At 46.3% G+C, this 13,894-nt stretch overlaps 1 protein-coding gene across 3 annotated transcripts in view; it reads right to left on the bottom strand.

The window, feature by feature from the left end:
- Window positions 1-13,894, bottom strand: part of itgb4 (integrin, beta 4) — a 174,965-nt gene that overhangs the window by 160,849 nt on the left and 222 nt on the right. The window lies entirely within an intron of this gene.

The following is a 13,894-nucleotide window of genomic DNA, read 5'->3' as shown; positions in this document are numbered from 1 at the left end:
GGAGAGCTAAATGTTTCACACTGCTACCAAGCTGTAACAACATGAGTGCTGTTTACCACTAACACGATGCTGTGGTCAAGCCAAAAAAAGGTGTACTGCTTATCTCACAAATGAATAACCTGATAATGAATTTCAGTTACAGTATGATGGAGGTATGATCTATGTAGGTATGCAATAGTACCATAGGTAACAAGCAAGATACCCAACCAGCCCGCCTTTGCACAACTCACAATACAGTGTCCAACAGTGAATTGATTCTGTTATTGGATGACATTTTCTAACGAATCCCATATACATGAATAACTAATCTGAAAACCAATTTAAGATTGTCCATTGGTCTCGTAGTTTGGTATAGTTGCACACATGGAAATTTTATACATTAATACTTGTTCTATTCAGACAGAAAGAACATGTATAATACTGCACCAGTTTCAATTCAACAAAACAGGTGACAGCCATACGCTGGTTCATTTCTCAGGACAATGCCCTGACTAGTCAGAGTTAACTGTTAGTTTCCATGCAACTGCATATAGGTCATGGCAACATCTCTACCACTTGTCAATCAATCAGCACACTCCTATCATCCAATATAAATACTTCTTTCTCTTTACATTGGTATTTTTTGCATATACTCCTGATCAATGGGTCCATGGATATACTGATCAATGGGTCTATGCAGCAGGAAAAATAATCCAAGCAATCATTGGTCCTGCTGAATGCAAGAAGAAAGGCTATGACAAAATGTGTCTTTTTTGGAAATGATGATCTGAAGGAATGAGACTGTACATGTATACAAGTTAATTATTCATGCCAGAGAGGTTGTTTGCAAGTAGTTGAGATTTGCTCCAACATCAAGAAGATAGTTGTGCTGAAATAATCGAATCTGATGGTTACAGGGTAACAAATGAGATTCTGAAAGGGATTGACAAGCGGATGCTGTTTCCTTTCTGACAGTCTAACCTAAGTGGCACAGTTTCGGTCTTCCAATTAAGAGAGAGATGAGGAGGAATTTCTTATGCCTGAGGAACATTAGTCTTTAGGATTCTCTTCCAGACAGATCAGTGCAGGTGGGGGTATATGTGTGTGGTAGCCCCTCATCATGAAAGGTGACGTTACGACATGGGAAGGTCTTTGTAATGTCTTGTAACGTGGAAAGTCTGTTATACAGCGGCTGTCACGTCTTTCTGGCTGTCAGAAAACCCTTCAGCTCTTACCTCCTGCCATAGCATATGGAAGGATGTAGGGATAAGTGATCACCCAAGACACGCCGTCAAGTCCTGCAGTGGGACTGGAGATTCTGGCCCTGAGGTAGGGACATCACTCACTGTGCTACCAGGCTCCCAATCATTGAATATTGTCCAGACTGCACTATACAGATCTTTGGATAACAAGGTAATCAAAGCTTATAGGAAGCAGACATGAAAGTGCACTGAACCCAGAATCAGATCAACTGTAGTCTTACTGAATGGTGGTATAGGCTTGACAGGAGAATACGTTACTCCTGCTCCTAATGGATAAGATCTTACTGAAAAGATGTAAGTGGAAGCTAGGGAACGTGGGGAAATAAATATCAATGCCTTGAAAAGTGTCCATATTATAAAAGAGGAGCTGGAGGTCTTAAAACACATAAGGGTAGATAAACCACTAGGACCTGGTCTGGTGTATCGCCCAACTTTGTGGGAAGCTAGGGAAGAGATTGTTGAGCCCGTTGCTGAGATATTTGTATCATCGGCAGCCTGGGTGAGGCTGGAGAGTGGCTGGTGTGTGGCTATTATTTAAGAAAGATGGTAAGGAAAAACCAGGGAACAACACACCAGTGAGCCTGGCATCATTGGTCGATATGTAGTTGGAGGGGATTCTGACGGGGAGGATTTACATGCATTTGGAAAGGCAAAGACTGATTATGGATAGCCAGCATGGTTCTGTGCATGGGATATCATATCTTACAAACTTGGTTTGAGTTTTTTGAAGAGGTGACAAAGAAGACTGGTAGAGTGGTAGATGTTGTCTATGGACTTTAGCAGACTAGTTAGCAAGGTCAGATCACATGGAATCTAGGTGAAGCTAGCCAATTGGATTCAAAATTGGCTTGAAGGTAGGAGACAGAGATTACATTAGATTACATTACAGTGTGGAAACAGGCCCTTCGGCCCAACAAGTCCACACCAACCCGCCGAAGCAAACCCACCCATACCCCTACATTTACCTAACACTACGGGCAATTTAGTATGGCCAATTCACCTGACCCTGCACATCTTTGGACTGTGGGAGGAAACCGGAGCAGCTGGAGGAAACCCATGCAGACACGGGGAGAACGTGCAAACTCCACACAGTCAGTCGCCTGAGGGTGATGGTAAAGGGTTATTTTTTGAACTGGAGGCTTGTCACCAATGGTGTGCTGCATGGATCAGTTCTGGGTCCACTGCTTTTGGATGTGACTACAGGACCTATAGTTGGTAAGTTTGCAGATGACACCAAAATTGGTGGTGTAGTGGACAGTGAAGAAAGTTATCTCAGAGTACAGCAGGACCTTGATCTAATGGACCAATGGGCTGAGGAATGGCAGATGGAGCTTAATTTAGATAAATGTGAGGTGCTGCCTTTTGGTAAGGCAAATCAGGTCAGGACGTATACAGTTTCTAGTAGGGGAGTGTTGCTGGACAAAGAGACCTAGGATTGCAGGTGCAGAGTTCCTTGAAAGTGGAGTCGCAGGTAAACAGGATAGTGAAGAAGGCGTGAAGTGAGGAAGTGGTGATGTGTGTACAATTAAAATGTTTATGCTTGCCTTTATTGGTCAGTGTGTTGAGTACAGGAGCTGGGCATCATGTTGCAACTGTACAGGGCATTGGTTAGGCCACTTTTAGAATACTGTGTTCAATTCTGGTTTCCCTGCTATAGGAAAGATGCTGTGAAACTTGCAAGTGTTTAGAAAAGATGTACAAGGATGTTCCCAGGATTGGAGAGTTTGAGTTATAGGGAGAGGCTGAATAGGCTGGGGCTTTTTCCCTGGAGCATCAGAGGCTGAGGGGTGACCTTATAGAGGTTTATAAAATCATGAGGGGTATGGATAGGGTGAATAGACAAGATCTGTTCCTCAGGGTAGGGGAGTCCAAAACTAGAAGGCATGGGTTTAAAGTGAGAGGGGAAAAATTTAAAAGGATCTTAGGGGCAACATTTCATGCAGAGAGTGGTGTGTGTATGGAAGAAACTGCAGAGGAAGTGGTAGAGGCTAGTACAATTAGTGGGCGGCATGGTGGCACAGTGGTTAGCACTGCTGCCTTGCAGCGCCAGAGACCCGGGTTCAATTCCCGCCTCAGGCGACTGACTGTGTGGAGTTTGCACATTCTCCCCGTGTCTGCGTGGGTTTCCTCCGGGTGCTCCGGTTTCCTCCCACAGTCCAAAGATGTGCAGGTCAGGTGAATTGGCCATGCTAAATTGCCCGTAGTGTTAGGTAAGGGGCAAATGTAGGGGTATGGGTGAGTTGCGCTTCGGCGGGTCGGTGTGGACTTGTTGGGCCGAAGGGCCTGTTTCCACACTGTAATCTAATCTAATCTAATCTAATCTGTAATCTGTAATGTAAAATCTAATCTAATTACAACATTTAAAAGGCATCTGGATGGGTATGTGAACAGGAAGGGTTTAGAGTTAAAATGGTGTCTGGCACGCTTGCCTTCTCTGCTCAGTCCTTTGAGTACAGGAGTTGGGAGGTCATGTTGAAATTGTACAGGACATTGGTGAGGCCTCTTCTGGAATACTGTGTCCAGTTCTAGTTACCCACATATGAAGGATATGATTAAGCTGGAGAGAGTTTAGATGAGATTTCCCAGATGTTGCTGGGTAGTTTGAGTTATAAAGAAATACTGGGATAGGCTGGGATATTTTTCACTGGAACGTAGGAAATTGAGAGGTGACCTGATAGAAGTTTGTAAAGTAATGAGCGGCATAGATAGAGTTAATAGTAGTTGTCTTTTCCCTAAGGTGGGGGATTTCAACACCATGTGGCACATTTTTAAGGTGAGAGAAGAGAGATTTATAAAAGTCATGAAGGGCAATTTTTTTTATACAGAGGATGGTTTGCATGTGGAATGAACTTCCTGAGGAAGTGGTGGATGTGGGTACAATTACAACATTTAAAAGGCATTTGAATAAGTACACAAATAGGAAAGGTTTAGAGGGATATGGGCCAGGAGCAGGCGGTAGAATTGTTTACTTTGGAATTACGTTCGGCATGGACTGGTTGGACTGAAAGGTTGGTTTCCATGCTGTATGATTCTATGACTCTAAATGGGACTAGATCAGTAGAGGATATCTAGCCAGCGTGGATGAGTTGGTCCGAAGGATCTGTTTCCGTGCTGTATGACTATAACTCTATGACTCTAAATGGGACGAGATCAATTTAGGATATCAGGTCAGCATGGATAAGTTGGACTGAAGGGTCTGTTTCTGTGCTGTACAACTCTATGACTCTATAACTTGGTTTCTCTCTCCACAGATGCTGCCAGACCTGCTGAGTTTCTCCAGCAATTTCTGCCTTTATTTCTATTTTAACTTTGTTGCATTCCATTATAATTTTTAACGTAATCAAATCACTCTACAGCTTCCTCAGTCTCGATGAAATCAGCTTGAATGTTACACATTTTTCATTACATTTATATTTCTTCACACTGAGCTGCAGATTCATGAATCTGCACTGCACTCTGTCCTTCCTACAACCTTCCTGTAGTGTGGAGCCCAAAATTTCACAGTTCTTCCCCAATGTTTGATGAAACTGCACCTTTACATGTTTACCTTTAGATTCTTTCTGTTGCAAATATCTGTTGGTTTTCCTTTATGGGTTTATCTACCTGAGGCACTGCCAATAAGGTTCTGTATCTCTCTCATGCCTGGGTCACCAGATTGAGTTTTCAAGCCTTAATCCAGAGACTGGAGCCGACAATCTTGGACTGACACTCCAGTGCAGTACTGCAGGAGTACAGCATTGTCAGAAATGATGTCCTTCAGATGCGGTGTTCAACCAAGGCCCAGTCTGGTGTCTCAGGTGAAAAGATTCCTCAGCACCAGGCGATTTATCCCTGGTGCACTGGCCATGACTTTTATTGGTCATCTAATCTCTCAAAAGATGATTCCTTGTCATTATCACATTCCTATTCATTAGATCTTGCTTTTAATATTTTGACTGCCATGTTTGCTACATTACAATTGTAATGTAACTTCCAAAGTTTTTTTAAAATTCATTTTTGTGGAATGTGAGTGGTAATGGCTGGGCCAGCATTTATTGCCTGTCCCTAGTTGCCCTTGTGAAGGTGGTGGTGAACTGCCTTCTTGAACTGCTGCAGTCCACCTGCTGTGGGTTGACCCACAATGCCATTAAGGAGGGAATTCCAGGATTTTGACCCAGTGATAGTGAAAGACCAGCGATATTTCAAAGTCTGAATGGTGAGTGGCTTGGAGGTGAACTTGAAGGGGGTGGTGTTCCTATGTATCTATGTCCTTCTGGGTGGAAATGGTGGTGGGTTTAGAAGGCATGTCTGTGGGTTAAGAAGACATGTTTGGTGAATTTCTGCAGTACAACTTGTAGATAGTACACACTGCTGCTACTTTATGTTGAATGTGGAGAGAGTGGATGCTTGTGGATATGGTGCTAATCAGCGGGAACTGCTTTGACCTGGATGGTGTCAAGCTTCTTGAGTGTTGTTGGGACTACACTCATCCAGGTAAGTGGGGAATATTCCATCACACTCCTGACTTGTGCCTTGTAGACCTTTTATCTCAGCTCGCTTGGAAAGAACTCCCCACCTACATTCGGGACACCACCCACGCCCTCCACCCCCTCCATGATTTTCGCTTCCCCGGCCCCCAACGCCTTATCATCACGATGGACATCCAGTCCCTGTACACCTCCATTCCCCATCACGAAGGACTCAAAGCCCTTCGCTTCTTCCTGTCCCGCTGACCCAACCAGTACCCTTCCACTGACACCCTTCTTCAACTGACTGAACTGGTCCTCACTCTTAACAACTTCTCCTTCCAATCCTCCCACTTCCTCCAAACCAAAGGAGTAGCCATGGGCACCCGCATGGGCCTCAGCTATGCCTGCCTCTTCGTCGGATATGTGGAACAGTCCATCTTCCGCAGCTACACTGGCACCAACTCCCACCTTTTCCTCCGCTACATCGATGATTGTATTGGCACTACCCCGTGCTCCCACGAGGAGGTTGAACAGTTCATCCACTTTACTAACACCTTCCACCCCGACCTCAAATTTACCTGGACCGTCTCAGACTCCTCCCTCCCCTTCCTCGACCTCTCCATTTCTATCTCGGGCGACCGACTCAACACATACATTTACTACAAACTGACTGACTCCCACAGCTACCTAGATTACACCTCCTCCCACCCTGCCCCCTGTAAAAATGCCATCCCATATTTCCAATTCCTCCACCTCCGCCGCATCTACTCCCAGGAGGACCAATCCCACTACCGAACAACTCAAATGGCCTCCTTCTTCAAAGACCGCAATTTCCCCTCAGACGTGGTTGACTGTGCTCTCCACCGCATCTCCTCCACTTCCCGCATCTCTGCCCTTAAACCCCGCCCCTCCAATTGCCACCAGGACAGAACCCCACTGGTCCTCACCTTCCACCCCACCAACCTCCAGATACATCGTATCATCCTCTGTCATTTCCGCCCCCTCCAGACAGACCCCACCACCAGGGATATATTTCCGTCTCCACCCCTATCAGCATTCAGGAGAGACCACTCCCTCTGCGACTCCCTCGTCAGGCCCACACCCCCCCACCAACCCAACCTCCACTCCCGGCACCTTCCCCTGCAACCGCAAGAAGTGCAAAACTTGTGCCCACACCTCCCCTCTCACCTCCCTCCAAGGCCCCAATGGATCCTTCTACATCCGTCGCAAATTCATCTGCAGTTCCACACACATCGTTTACTGTATCCGTTGCACCCGATGTGGTCTCCTCTACATTGGGGAGACAGGCCGCCTACTTGCGGAACGTTTCAGGGAACACCTCTGGGACACCCGCACCAACCAACCCAACCGCCCTGTGGCTGAACATTTTAACTCCCCCTCCCACTCCGCCAATGACATGCAGGTCCTTGGCCTCTTCCATCGCCAGACCCTGGCCACACGAAGCCTGGAGGAAGAGCACCTCATCCTGCGCCTAGGAACCCTCCAACCACAAGGGATGAATGCAGATTTCTCCAGCTTTCTCATTTCCCCTCCCCCCACCTTTTCTCAGTCCTAACCCTCAGACTCAGCACCGCCTTCTTGACCTGCAATCTTCTTCCCGACCTCTCCGCCCCCACCCCTTCTCTGGCCTATCACCCTCACCCTCACCTCCTTCCACCTATCGTATTCCCAGCCCCCCTCCCCCAAATTCCAGCCTCACCAGCCTCATTCCTGAAGAAGGGCTTATGTCCGAAACATCGATTCTACTGCTCCTTGGATGCTGCCTGGCCTGCTGTGTTTTTCCAGCATCACATTTTTCAACTCTGGTACTCCAGCATCTGCAGTCCTCACTTTCTCCTTGTAGATAGTGGTCTTGGTCCAGATCTTGTTGCATTTAAACATGGTCTACTTCAGTATCTGAGGAATTGTGATTGGTGCTGAACATTGTACAATCACCAGGAAACATCTGCACTTCTGATCTTACGATGGAGGGGAGGTCATTGATGAAGCAGCTGAAGACGGTTGGGCCGAGGACACTACCCTGAGGAACTCCTGTGGCGTTGTTCTGGAGATGTGTTGTCTGACCTCTAACAACAATGACTGTCTTCCCATGTGCCAGATATGTCTCCAACCAGCAAAGAATTCGCCCCCTGATATCCACTGACTCCAGTTTGGCTAGGGCTGCTTGATATCACACTCAGTTTAGATTCAATTCCCCAGAGTGTGGAAACAGGCCATTCAGCCCAACAAGTCCACACCGACCCTCCGAGAAGAGTAACATACCACACATACTACCCTATATTTACCCCTGACTAATGCACCTAACGCTATCGGCAATTTAGCATGGCCAATCCACCTGACCTAGACATCTTTGGACTGTGGGAAATCGGAGCACCCGGAGGAAACCCATGCAGACACAGAGAGAATGTACAAACTCCATACAGACAGTCATCTGAGGGTGGAATCGAACCCGGGCCCCTGGTACTGTGAGGCAGCAGTGCTAACCACTGAGCCACCGTGCCACTCCAATGCAGCCTCGATATTAAGGGCTGTCCTTCTCACTTCACCTCTGGAATTCAGCTCTTTTGTCCATGTTTGAACCAAGGCTGTAATGAGGTCAGGAGCTGAGTGGCCCTGGTGGACCCCAAACCGGGCATCACTGAGCAGGTTATTGCTGAGCAGGTGCTGCCTGACAGCACTGTTGATGATATCTCCCATCACTTTACTGATGATCAAGAGTAGACTGATGGGACAGTAATTGGCCGGGTTGGATTTGCTCTTTTGTTTTCATGTACAAGACGTACTTGGGAAATTTTCCACGTTGTCAGGTAGATACAAGTGTTGTAACTGTACTGGAGGAGCTTGGCTAGGGGAACGGCAAGTTCTGGAGCACAATTACTATTGCTGACATGTTGTCAGGGCCCATTGATTTCACAATATCCAGGGTCATAGAGTCATAGAGATCACAGCATGGAAACAGACCCTTTGGTCCAACTCATCCATGCCGACCAGATATCCCAACCCAATCTAGTTTCACCTGCCAGCACCTAGACCATATCCCTCCAAACCCTTCCTATTTATATAACCATCCAAATGCCTTTCAAATGTTGCAATTGTACCAGCCTCCACCACTTCCTCTGGCAGCTCATTCCGTACATGTACCACCCTCTGAGTGAAAAAGTTGCCCCTTGGGTCTCTTTTATAACTTTTCCCTCTTACCCTAAATCTATGCCCTCTAGTTCTGGACTCCCTCACCCCAGGGAAAAGACTTTGTCTATTTATCCTAAACATGTCTCTCATGATTTTATAAACCTCAGCCTCTGACGCTCCAGGAAAAACAGCCCCAACCTGTTCAACCTCTCCCTATAGCTCAGATCCTCCAACCCTGGCAACATCCTTGTAAATCTTTTCTGAACCCTTTCAAGTTTCACAACATCTTTCCGATAGGAAGGAGACCATAATCGTATGCAATATTCCAACAGTGGCCTAACCAATGTACAGCCGCAACAGGACCTCCCAACTCCAAATGTTTGCATGTGAGTAGAGTAGTTGATGTAGTTTATATGGAGTTCAGCAATATCTTTGATAAGGTCCCACATGCACAACTGATAAAGAAGTTAAAAGCTCATGGGATCCAGGTTAACTTGGCAGGTTGGATCCAAAATTGGCTTCGTCACAGGAGACAGAGGGTCATGATAGAAGGCTGTTTGTGTGACTGGAACCCATACCATAGGCATCAGTGCTGTTTCCCTTGTTGTTTGCGATGTTCATAAATAATGTAGATCAGGATATGGGAGAGAATGATAAGCAAGTTTGTGGATGATAGGAGGAAGATATTAATTTACAGGAGGATATAAACAGATTGGTCAGATGGCAGTGCAGTGGCAAATGGAATTTAATCCTGATAAATGTGAGATGACGGACTTTGGAAAAAGGGACAAAATAAAGTTAAATAAAAGTTAAAAATCACACAACACCAGGTTATAGTCCAACAGGTTTATTTGGAAGCACTAGCTTTCGGAGCGCGACTCCTTCATCATCAACCACCTGATGAAGGAGCAGTATTCCTATAGCTAGTGCTTCCAAATAAACCTGTTGGACTACAACCTGGTTAACTTTGTACACCCTAGTCCAACTCAGACATCTCCAAATTATTAAATAAAAGGGAGTACTTAATGAATGGCAGGAGACTAGGAAGCTTAGAGGAACAAAGTGATCTTGAGGTACCTGTCCACAAGGTGGCAGGACTGCTTAGTATAGTAGTAAGAAGGAAATGGCACACTTGCCTTTATTAGTCGGGGCATTGATTATAAGAGCAGAGAGGTTATGTTGGAGCTGTACAGGTCTTTGGTAGGGAATACTGTGAGCAGTTCTGGTCTCCACACTATAGGAAGGATGTGATTGCACTGGAGGAGGTGCAGAAGAGATTCACCGGGATGTTGCCTGAGGTGGAGCCTTGAGGAGAGGCTGGATATGCTTGGATTGCTTTCTTTGGAGCAAAGAAGGTTGAAGGGGGACCTGATAGAGGTGTATAAGATTATGAAGGACATTTACAGCATGGATAGAAAGCACTGTTCCCCTTAATTGAACAACAAGGAGGCATAATTTTGAATGTCAGGAAGTTTAGAGGGGATTTGAGGAAAAACTCCTTTGCCCAGAGGTGGTGGTAGTGGGGTCTCGAATGCACTGCCTGGGAGAGTAATTGTGGCAGGAAACCTCACAATCTTTAAAAGTACTTGGATGATCACTTAAAGGGTCATAACATTTAAACCTAGTGCAGAGAAGTGGAACTAGTGGAGGTATTATATATTTTTGGCAGTACACTTATTTTTATTTCTCATATTCTTCTTATTGCTTTTTGTCCTTTTGTATATAGTGAAGAGAGGCCTATCTGTACTACCAAAACCCATTAATCCATTGCAACAGCAGAGTGCATGTTTCTATGATTCATATGATCCTTCTCTGAACAAGTGCAGACAGCAGCAGCTGAACTCTACTCATTGGGAGACAGGATAGAACCTGCCCAAGCACACAGCATGGAGAATCTTTCCAGCTCCCAGAAAGAGGAAGCATATCACACAGATTTAATTCCAGGATGCACAGGTAAGGGTACAGTGTCTTCCCTATCGCCATACTGGACACAGGAAGAGAATAATTTAACACGCACGATAGATGGAATCTTCAACACTTGGAGAGAAAGAAGCTCATACTTGATATCTTCAGCCCTTAGAGAGGAAATCTTCATCAGAGACAGTATTTGTCTCTGTTAGGGAGAAAGATTTTGCTCCTTATATATAGAGAGAGAGATCTTTATTTCTTGGATAGATCTTAACTTCTCACAGAGAGAATATTTATCCCTCAGTGATAGTTTGTCACTGATTAAAAAGACAGAGGGCCAGGAAGAAGTTTTAACCAATCAGAAAAAAAAGAGGAAGACGACCATGATCATTCAAAGAGTGGAAGGGAGTCTTCTTAAGGGATGAAGTGGCAACTTGATTCTAAAACTGAAAAGATACTATACCAAACAAACATATTGACAATGTGTGGACGACACAGTGAGGAGAAACGGTAAACTACAAAGGAAATCATGGAGTATAAAGATTGCCAATAAGCTATAGAATATGGAGTGAGCAGAAAATCAACAGATGCACAGCATCTGAGCTGTTAAAATAGAGAATGAATTTTCAAAATCAGTATTACAGAAGCAGTCACTGATGCAGTTCTAAGTGAGAGAGATGATGACAGTTTCACAATAGACTAGCATTGAAAGATGCAAACCAAAAAGCTCCACGTTCAACCCCAATCTGTGATGAATTTGCTGATCTGGGCCAGCACAGTAACAGGGCAATATGACTGGGCTCAGCCATCACTGTCATGTTCTTGACTCTGAGCCAGAATGTTCTGGATTTTTGCCCCACTAGAACTTCTCAAGAAACGCCCCCAAAATAACTGGTCACTTCGGTGAGGGTTGTTAGTTGCAATGGAACTGGGTCTCAATTTGCTAACTGTGGGATCTTCCTTTCATACGTGTAATTTCAAAGCATTAACTGACTTTGAAATACCTTGATGCACCTGATCTGTTAATAAGAATCACCAGTGAATCCCTCAGCACAGGAGAAGCCCATTTCCCTCACGGTACACAAAAGCTTCCAAAGGCAGCATGGTGGCTAGCACTGCTGCCTCACAGCACCAGGTACCTGGGTTCAATTCCCGCCTCAGGCAACTGTCTGTGTGGAGTGTGCACATTCTCCCTGTGTCTGCGTGGGTTTCCTCCCACAGTCCAAAGATGTGCAGGTTAGGACGATTGGCCATGCTAAATTGCCCATGGTGTTAGGTGGATTAGTCAGGGGTAATTGTAGGGGAATGGGTCTGGGTGGGTTGCTCTTCGGAGGATCAGTGTGGACTTGTTGGGCCAAAGGGCCTGTTTTCACACTGTAGTAATTCTAAGTTTTATCCATTGTTATTGTGAGAAACAAAGCCCACTCACATCAATAATTTCAGTCCGAGACCAAATATCTGAAACAGCAGCGTCGTTTTATTTGTACATCTGCAGGTGGGTGTAATGTCTGATGCCTAGAAAGGCAATGACAAATACACACCAAACCCCAATCAACTCTCGCAATTTTTACATTTTAAATTCCCGTATTTTTGTCTCATTCCATTATTTGTCTCTGCTTCGCTTACGTCACTCATTTCCTTAAGACTGATCCCACAACTTCTGTTTATCCTGTCTTGTCCGTGACAAACTCTTATCTCTGACTCCCATAAGGGTGTTTGACGCCAGTCTACCGTAGGTTATTGATTAAGCATATCTTTTCTTCTATCAGCATCTATTTCTATCCAGAGGCCACTTTAACCTCTTTGATTAGGGTTTGTTCCTGTGTCTCCGTGCAGATGTTTTCCTGTTTGCCTACACATCCACCATTGTTCTGTCATCACGTCTCATGCTAACATATCCTTTCTTTTTGCTGTATATTTTCTCATTTCTGTTCTGTATCAGAATTTATAGTTGCAGAAATAACATTAATTCATTTATATCCCACATTATGGAAAGGAATGATGCCAGTCAAAGTTTGATATCCAGCCCATTGTTCCAACAATGTCCATGAGCAAGTTAAGAATACGATAGGATTCACCTTGGCAGGGAACCATGGGGATATCAAGCCCCCTCGCTAGCACCCATAGTTGGGGAGGGAGCAGTTTGGTGTGCAACACAACCTGGAGAGAAGGCCCAGCCTTATACTGCATTCAATATGTCCAGTTAAAATGCAAACTTTCTGCCAGTTTCAGAAAACATTCACCTTCTGCCAAGAATTCTGAGCCAATGGAAATCTTCAGACAATGGTTAACTTGGTCCATCAATGTGCAGGCACCTTCCCCCTCATATCCCCCGAACCAACATCTTTCTATCCTAGTGAGTGACCCCCGACCCAAGACCCTTGTACCTTCCCCCCAAACCCCATGAAGGACCTACAATCTAACCGCCTCCTGTCCCAGTGAATGGCTCTCCCGATCGATTGCCCTCCCAGTGAGTGGACCCCTCGGAGGGAAGGGGAGGGGGCAAGGCGCTCGAGTCTGCGGGCGGAGGCTTATCCCAACTCACCCCTTCCCGAAATATTCCCGATCCCGTAAACACCTGACCCGGCTCAGAAAAATCCAGGAGAGCTGCCCCAGAGAGGGACCCAACAGGATTTCTCCCCCGGGATCAGCCAGGAATCACCCCCATTCCCCGGGATTAGAAAGGAGCCCCAGGACCAGGGGCTATCCCCCGGGATCAGGGGCGACCCCCCGGGATCAGGATGTGATTTCCCCCCGGGACCAGGGGCTATCCCCCGGGATCAGGATGTGATTTCCCCCCGGGACCAGGGGCTATCCCCCGGGATCAGGATGTGATTTCCCCCCGGGACCAGGGGCTATCCCCCGGGATCAGGATGTGATTTCCCCCCGGGACCAGGGGCTATCCCCCGGGATCAGGATGTGATTTCCCCCCGGGACCAGGGGCTATCCCCCGGGATCAGGGGCGACCCCCCGGGATCAGGATGTGATTTCCCCCCGGGACCAGGGGCTATCCCCCGGGATCAAGGCGCCTCCTGCGGGTGCCTTTGCTCGGCCCCTGGGTCGCTCTGGTCTCTTGCCCCCCCCCCCCGGTGGCTGTCACTGGTCAATATTTAACTCAACCCATTCCGGCTGCAGGAGCGATCCTCC

The sequence above is a fragment of the Chiloscyllium plagiosum genome, unplaced genomic scaffold, assembly GCF_037043375.1.
Source record: "Chiloscyllium plagiosum isolate Xiang-an unplaced genomic scaffold, Cpla_swu_hap1 HiC_scaffold_25, whole genome shotgun sequence".
Taxonomy (NCBI): Eukaryota; Metazoa; Chordata; class Chondrichthyes; order Orectolobiformes; family Hemiscylliidae; genus Chiloscyllium; species Chiloscyllium plagiosum.
This window is presented reverse-complemented; position numbering and strand designations above follow the sequence as displayed.